General features: G+C 42.9%; 1 long non-coding RNA gene across 1 annotated transcript in view; it reads left to right on the forward strand.

Moving 5' to 3' along the window:
• Window positions 1-8,319, forward strand: part of LOC139811495 (uncharacterized) — a 44,929-nt gene extending 36,610 nt beyond the window's left edge. Inside the window, exons 2-3 of the long non-coding RNA XR_011731648.1 lie at window positions 5,831-7,179; window positions 7,535-8,319. This is a non-coding gene — a long non-coding RNA (uncharacterized lncRNA). The remainder of the gene's footprint in view (window positions 1-5,830; window positions 7,180-7,534) is intronic.
• The last annotated feature ends 602 nt before the right edge of the window (window positions 8,320-8,921 follow it).

Raw genomic sequence — 8,921 nt, forward strand, 5'->3', positions numbered from 1 at the left:
AAAACACGTTACTCGTTTCGTCGACATCAATTTCGTGTCCAATTTACATTTCGTTGCTTACCGACGATCAAGCGCGTCACTCCGCCTTACCACATTAGCGCGGCACAAGCGCGCGGAATATATTTTTCGTTTCGTATTATGTCACCGTGTTGGCCAGCACGATATTTCCGGAAATGGAGAAGCTTTCGCCATTTCGTAAAACTCATGAAACTCAGATTACGACGCCTTTGTGCAATTTTCTGGACTCGGGCGCAGCGACGTACACCGAGGGGTCTACGTAAGTAAGGCGGACTACCCGCTGTGAGAAAAAGAGAGAAAGGGCGAGAGAAAGAGAAAGAGAGAGAGGGAGTGGGAACCATCCTGGATCCCTGGGCGAGATAGCTCGCGCCTCTTTTCAACATCCACCGGATTGATTATGGCTCCGCGCGCGTCCGTGTGCCTGAGAAATGTTGCCTTGCCTTACTCTCTTCCCACCGCGACCGATCGCTCGCTCCTTTCGTTCGACTGGCCGGTCAACCCCGGACAGGATCAGGACGATCCCCTTATCTCCTCTATCGACCGGCCGGACATTCGAATTTGTTTTCGTGAGCGGAATGTCCGCCGAGGCGTTCCCCGTCTCGCCGTCGGAGCTCTAGCTGGCTGGCTCTTTTTTAATAAGCCGTAAATAAACGACGTGTCGATCACGCCGGAAGGGGAGGGACGTGGAAAGGGACAGGGGAGGGACATAGCTCGCCGTCACTCTCTCTCGAGATACCGTGAGACGCGATTTTTCAGCTGGCCCAGATACGTTGTTTACTCGTCCCTCGAGCAACGTAAAATATGATACCGTTTCTGCGTTTTTACCGGTTATCCGACGGTGTATGTTCGCCTCCCTTCCTTGAGTAACGCGAATCGAGCTGTATACGGGGTGATCGTTTTCTATCGCGTCAACTGTCAATGACAGGTTTCTTAACAAATCCCGTGACTAAACTTCTCTTAACAAAGGTTTGGTGCACGTTACTGTTACTATTTTTATCTTTTTAACATCAATATATATATATATATATATATAATTATTTTTTTTAAGGTTATAAGTTACATTTAAATCTCTATTTTTTTTAATCAACACTTGTGCTTACATAAAAATGTATCTATAATTATGAATATATTATACCAATTTTTTGCTCTTTTTTCTCAGCAAGTAGAATTTAAAAGTGTTAAATCACTGGTAAAATCATATACTATTCGTGAAAAACATAATGAAATCTGAGATGAAAAAGTCAAATTAATCTAGAAAAAAAATACTTAAATATTTACAGTTTGCAAAATATAAGAAATTGCATTTTCTCAACTAAAATGCAATTTAAAAGTTCCATACAAGCATTAAGAGCTCTCTGTAACGTATATTTTAATATTATCCTTGTAGATTCTTCAAGGAACTTGTCATTAACAGTCAGCAAAGTAAATGTGGCAGAATCATATAGACACCCTATGCACATCCCCGTGTGAAATTGTTCGAGCCGCTTTTCAGCATCCAGCTGATCGATTATGCGGTCGGCTCTGAGAGAGATGCCCCGCTTATATCTTATCCGCGAGTAGTACATCTATACGGTGAATCTGGGTGTGCAGATGTAAGCGTCGAGCGAATGTGAACGTTCTCTCGCGAAGGTTTGCATCTCGTGCAAACCTCCAAGAAAAACCTACGTTGACAATACCACCCACTTGCGCGCAGAGCGGACGGGCGATGCGACGTGGTGTTAAATTATTTATGATTATCTCCGCGACTCGACCGTAAATAAACCCATTTTCCATTCCGTAACGTATTCTTCCGCTAAGCGATTCGGCTGTTTACTTTACATGTACACTTTTAAAATTCGGGCAACGTCAAAGGAGATTCGTCTCGAAATTCAAGACAAATTGCAAGTAATGCATTCTATTTTCTTCGTTGCGGAATACTAATTGAGCTATTAACGTGGAAAGTACAAATGGCGCGTATAAATAGCTTTAACTCCTGTTTAGATGTCTAATAGTTAAATATATATAGTTAGTTTTGCACAAAAAGGAGAACCCATGTTAATTAGTTATGTTATGTATTCCAACTTTGAATGCATTGTCCATGTAATTAATGAAGATTAAGATTAAGAGTATTTATATCACTTTAATAAAAATATTGAAATGCATTTTTTAATTCTTTTATGCGATGTAAAAAATAAAAAATATATTTATTCATTTTTCAAATATCTCTTAAGAGTGCAATAGTTGTGCGATTGCATATTTATGCGAAAAGTTGTTAACTAAACTATAAAAAATTAATATGAAAATAGGAGGAGATCAAAAAGATTTTATAATAATGCTTGACCTCTCTTCGTTAAAGTTTAATCGTATGAAAAGAAATCCGCAAACAACTGGACTTTAAATCGCAATACCAATATCCGGTGTAATCCGCGCCGCAGTGATATGGAATATTCGTTCATGAATACAGATTTGCGACATTAATAACACGTGCGGTTTGCTACAGGAGCTATACGGGACGCGTTTGAGCGTTAGTCTTGGTGCATCAAAGAGCGCGCGAGGATCACGCGTAGCGGGTGGAAATTACGTCTAGCCCGTGCAGCCAAGTTGCTTAAGTTGGAGTTTAATTAATGCGCGAGCAAAAACACGCGGCACTACTCAACAGCTCGCGAACGGGGGATGTGCGTGCGTGTGCGTGTGCGTGTGCGTGTGTGTGCGGGCGCGCGCGAGAACTCATGAGATTCTCATTGCACGATATTTCTCCCGTGACGTAGAAGCATAAATATCGTCGCGAGAGAGAAGGGATGTTTGCGACCTGCGACGGGGGGAGGGCTCGGAAGCGGAAAGGTGTCATTTTTATTAAAATAAAAAAATTAAGGAGGGAAAGGTAGGAGGGTACGAGGAGCGAGGAGTCGGAAGAGAAAAAAAGATATGGATTTATCATCAGGGGCGCGAGAGAAGGCGTCGACGGAGGAGGGAGACCGTCTTGAGAATGCATCGCGCGCGACCGACGTGCTCTCCACTTTGCATAATACCGCTCTGCTCGTTAACTCGATGACATTCGAACAAAATGCCGCCGTTTCGCCTTACGACGGGAGCGTCGCGTCTCGCGGGGGGACGATTCCTCTTTATACGCTCTTCTTTACCGCTCTCCGCAGAGTCCGCCCGGCGCCCGCGCCCGTATTATTTCTCTCCTCGCCCTTTCTATTGTCTCCCGGCTCGCGCTCGGGCATATTTAAGCGGCGCAGTTACGCGAAACGAATTACATTGCTCTAGCGCAAACGATAAACACCGACGGTAAATTCGCCCGTCGCGGATAGTAAATAATAACAGCTCCCGTCTCCCGCCGGATATTCCGTTTTAATCTCCGCCGGCGAGGTGGTCGCGATCCGATCGCGTGTTTCGGCCCGGAGACTGTTAATTTGCACCTTCGGGATAAATTGAAGGCTTGACGTAAAAATGGGCGTAAGCGTGTTGGTCGCTTACGGGAAATATCTTTTTCCGTAGGAAAGATTATGTCAAGCCCAACAGCAACGATCGCGCTCACACACACAAACACATGCATACATATGTAAATACTTATTTACGCATTTTATCTGCGATTCTTCTAAAAGTATGAACACTCCTCTTCCTGTCTACGATTCTTCATAACTTCATAACACATCTCCAATTCAGTTAACTAACAATTTTTAATTGGTACATTGTAACGTAATTTAAAATAAATGAAAGAAACCGCGCACGTGACTAAAGATTGGGGAGTTTTTGCAATACCGCCTTTCAGATACGGTAAACGTTATCTGAATTGTTCAGATACATTCACTCTGTATCTGAACAATTCAGATACGGTTACCGTGTCTGAAAGACGATATTGCAAAAACTCCCTAGTAGATTCAATACGCGCGTTACTTCAATTTGTGAGTTGAAATGATAAAAAGAACAGAATTCGATACTTATTTCACAGCGCGATTGAATCGTGCGTTACTACGATTCTTACAAGACGACTTAGGCCAGTCAAATTAGACAAAAAAAAGGCTTTTGCTCTCAAGTGATGCGAACTTTTTTATTCCTTTTTGGGCGTGTTGGGGGTGTTCAGAAAAGCTTATTTTTGAGTTGTCGTATCATGAGACCCAGAGCTTTTTGAGAGGGGGGAAGGGGGAATCAATTTTTGACGAATCGGAACGAGTCACCGCTCATTTTCTTCGTTTTTGCAAGCCCTACAGCTTTCTCAGGAGCGAAAAAGTGCTATCTATTAATCGAAACGAGATAAATGCAAAAAACCGCGAAAATTTTATTTTTCTGGGGAACCAAAATTTTCGTTTTTTCGCAATAACTCGGCGAATATTGATAAAAAATGAATGACTAACCCCTCGTTTTGTAGCTGAGGGGTTAGTCATTCATTTTTTATCAACATTCACCGAGTTATTGCGAAAAAACGAAAATTTTGCATTTATCTTGTTTCGATTAATAGATAGCACTTTTTCGCTCCTGAGAAAGTTGTAGGGCTTGAAAAAACGAAGAAAATGAGCGGTGACTCGTTCTGATTCGTCAAAAATTGGTTCTCCCTCCTCCCCTCTCAAAAAACTCTGGGTTTCATGATACGACAACTCAAATATAAGCTTTTCTAAACACCCCCAACACGCCTAAAAAGGAATAAAAAAGTTCGCATCACTTGAGAGCAAAAGCCTTTTTTTTTTGTCTAATTTGACTGGCCTAACTAGGTTTGGATGTGACACTGTGTATACGAAGCTCGGCGGCGTTCGGCGCCTCCCCCCCCGCCCCTTGTTTACGTTGCGTACCATTGTCCGTGAACGCTTGTTGTCGTCATTCGAGGCTCGATGAGTCGCTATATACGAGCGTTTTTGCGTGCCAGTGCGTCATTAATCCTCGAAACGCGATAAGTACTTATACGAGGTGAAAACGCGATCGCTCCGAAACCGTATTGCGAGTGTGGCAGCCCGCTCGTTCTCTCAACTTTCCCAATCTTCGTGTCGAGATGACGATGTTTTAGCGAAACGAATATATCTCGCGCAAGCGAATATGGGAATTGTTAAATTAATCGTTTTACCGCGACGCGGTTTATATATTGTTTTTTTTAATTTAACGATGCTCTTGGATTTTATATACATATATATATCTTCATATCGCGCTTTGAATTCCTCGCCGAACTTTACGTGTAATTTTTCTATCGCTTTTTCACATCAAGAGCGCGGAGGGATACATTAATTACCGGGTTATAGTAACGGCATCTCGTTTATTTTTTATTATTATAATAATATATTTCGCGGGTTTATGCCTTTGAAGTGTAGATATTACGCACTGAATATAATATTTCTGTGATGTACGTATCTTCGGGCGATCGATCATATTTTAATTAAACATTAATTTGTATCGCGCGGTATCAGAGTGAAGTTGTCGCCGTCACACTTTCGTGCTTTTCAATTATTAACGTCGCGGACACCGAGCGACTCGGTTCTCCGTATCGAGCGGCGCGGGGCGGCGCGCCGCGCGGCGTCGCGTTCGCGTTTAGTTAGCAAATACGACCGTAATCGATCTCGTACTCGATATATTTTAATATTTGCCAACCGCAAGCGGTGAATTCGGCGACGGTACGTCGACGATCCGTCGAAACCGCGATTTATTCCAAGATTTATTCGATCGTGATCCGTCGCGCGAGCGGTCGGCGCGCGGCGCGGCGGTAACAACGATCATGCCTCTTCGGAACATCGCGGATATCCATTTTCAACGGTGATTCTGTAATACACATCTGTTAATTTTACGCCGTAACGGAAAGAGGCAGTGGCTGGTTCTAAAGCGCGATCGTTCGCTATTCGTTTTCCAGGAGGCGGAAGGTGTGCGAAGGTGCAGCTAGTGCAACAGGTGCAGCATCGGCGGGCGCGGGGCGGGTGGAGCGTGAAGTCAGCCGCGCAATTTTCGGGGACTCTCTCCCAGATTCGTCCGTTACGTTAATCTACGAGACGCGATCGTCGAGCGGCCCGTACATACATACACATACGTATTATACTCGCGTTATTCTATTCCCGTCGCAACAAAACGACGCGTCGGGTACAGTGATGTCGATTTAAGACGCAAATCACGGATTTTTTTCCTTCCCCTACAGAGCATCTTGTGCGTATAGTAGTAGTCTGGCATCAGTGGTCGAATGTGCTGTGAAAAGAAAATGCCGTTGAAAAGTGTCGCGAGTTTCGCCACAGCATAAATAGACACGTATGTTCACTCCGTGTCGGCGCCTTTGAGCTGAAGTGAAATGGTCGGCCGTGATATTGAGTGTGAAAATTGTATGATCGTATGTCTGTCCTTCTTCGACGCTCGTGGAAAAGGACAGACATACGATCTCTCTCTCCTTCTCCGTCTCATTGACCGCCATATTGTTGAGTGTGCGAACCATTTCAGTCATTTCACGGGTTTCGGCGGGAGGGGCGGGAGTGTACATACTGTATCTACTTATACTGGGAGCTTCCCAGAAGCGATTCAAGTCGACACAAGTGTCGTTTTGCTTTCGTTCCTCATTGACAACAAAGAAGGATAGAACGACGCTTGTGTTGACTTGTGTCGCTTGCTGGAAAGCTCCCATCGTGACTCGCGTCGGATTCCAACGGTTAATTCGCGCGCGATTACAACCTCGCCGTGAAGAATGCTGTGCCCCACGGAGAAGCGGCATCGGGATCGACGATCGTCCTCAGTCAGCGGTCTCGGGTGTGCCGTGAAAAGTGTCGCGACTCCGCGTCGGATTCCAACGGTTAATTCGCGCGCGATTAACCTCGCCGCGAAGAATGTTGTGCCCCACGGAGGAGCGGCATCGGGATCGTCCTCAGTCAGCGGTCGGGTGTGCCGTGAAAAGTCGGGAATGCCGTGAAAAGTGTCGCGACTTCGCGTCGGATTCCAACGGTTAATTCGCGCGCGATTAACCTCGCCGCGAAGAATGTTGTGCCCCCCACGGAGGAGCGGCATCGGGATCGTCCTCAGTCAGCGGTCGGGTGTGCCGTGAAAAGTCGGGAATGCCGTGAAAAGTGTCGCGACTCCGCGTCGTATTCCGATGGTTAATTCGCGCGCGATTAACCTCGCCGCGAAGAGTGTGTGCGTCACGGAGGAGCAGCATCGACGGGAGCTGAGAGCTGAGAGGAGGAGGAGGCCCGGGGAGGCATCAGGCGTCGGCGGATCAACCCAAGGGTGAGTAATTTATCGTCTATTTATTACTTCGCTTGTTGAATCGCTTATCCCTGTCTCACGGCGCATTCCACGCGTCATTTTGCGCCACTGTTATGTAATATTGAGTATATATTTTTTAAAGAGAGTTTTAAAGAGGTGCGCTCTCTCTCTCTATTTTTCTTAAAACGTCTTTAATAAAGTACGTAATTATATAATATATAAATATCTCGAAATATTTCAATATCACTTATTTACTTGATATTTATATGAAAAACGAAAGGAGAAAATTAATGCGCGCACAATAATTAATTATCTTTCGAAATACCGTTTGTTATTTTGGACGATGCTATAATTCGGATTCGTTTGTGTGTTGCAGATCAACGTCTACAATTTCGCTGCTGCGCATCGTGTGTCTGTGAGTAAAATTATTTGATTTCTTTTTATTTGATTATTTGAGTTCTTTGATTTCTGTAGAATTGGCCACTGATTTAAAATTTGTTTCAAGGATTTATTATTGTTCATTGCCATTCTTATGGTTGAATAGGAATCTTCTAAATGTTTATAGAAACTCTCATCTGTTTCATTTATTGTATTCAAGGAAGTTTTTAAATTGTCCTTATCCAAAATCGCTTCGTTAGGTTGTGGGTCCCAATTACAACAGCCCCTTGTAATGTTCGCCATTTTTTTTTATTGTTTTCCTGGAATTTTTCTTCCAGCTGTGGTGGATTTTCGTTTGAACGGCCTATTTAAATAATTGTTACGTTCAATGAGTTTCATTGTTAAGGTAAAGCATCCATCTCCTGTAACGACGTTGTCAGAATCGATGTCTTTGAATATTGGATATCGCTCACGTAACTTATTAGCTATAATTTTAAAAGCACTCATTGGAATTTTGGTCTTAATATTGCGCATTTCATCTACAATAGTATGTACAACTTGTGTTTGGATACGCCTACGTCGTTCAAGCCATGTCTTAGCAGCTTCGCCGTCAGTTTCTAAAATCTCTAAAGGTACTGGTTTATCAATTTCTTCTTTTACATCATTGGTAAATTTTTCAAACGGTATCTTTCCAAATAATTTCATAATTTGTTTGTAAATTATTTGATGGCTCGTAGGTAGGAGCATCGGTACACTGAGAGAAATGTCTGGTGACGCTATCCAGAATTCAGGATCGGTTTACCAAACAGTATAGTGAATAATCGTGTAACAAGACGTCTAGTTAATAATACCAAACTATCTGGTAAGCGCATTGTCTGATTAGAATTACAGCAATGTTTAGATATGTTTACCAAACTGTCTAGTATAACGTACGATTTATTTGATGAGCGTTACGAACCTCTTCGTAACTGCTTCTCCGTCTCCATAAGCTCTGTTTTTCCTTGTTCATACATTCATTTCGGGATCAAATTATATATCCAATCTTTGAATCCCGTATATGTTTCTTTTAATGTATTTAATCCAAGGGATTCATACATTTTTTCTCAGATATTTTCAAATGGCCACGTCCATTTCGGGATCTAATTATATGTCCAATCCTTGAATCCCGTATATGTTTCTTTTAATGTATTTATTCCAAGGGATTCATACATTTTTTCCCAGATATTTTCAAATGGCCACGTCCATTTCGGGATCAAATTATATGTCCAATCCTTGAATCCCGTGAATGTTTCTTTTAATGTATTTAATCCAAGGGATTTAATTTTTTCCGTGATATTTTCCAATGTATAGTTTACATGTCTTTTTATAATTAAATCATTTAATCC

The sequence above is a fragment of the Temnothorax longispinosus genome, chromosome 4 (assembly GCF_030848805.1).
Source record: "Temnothorax longispinosus isolate EJ_2023e chromosome 4, Tlon_JGU_v1, whole genome shotgun sequence".
NCBI classification, from domain to species: Eukaryota; Metazoa; Arthropoda; class Insecta; order Hymenoptera; family Formicidae; genus Temnothorax; species Temnothorax longispinosus.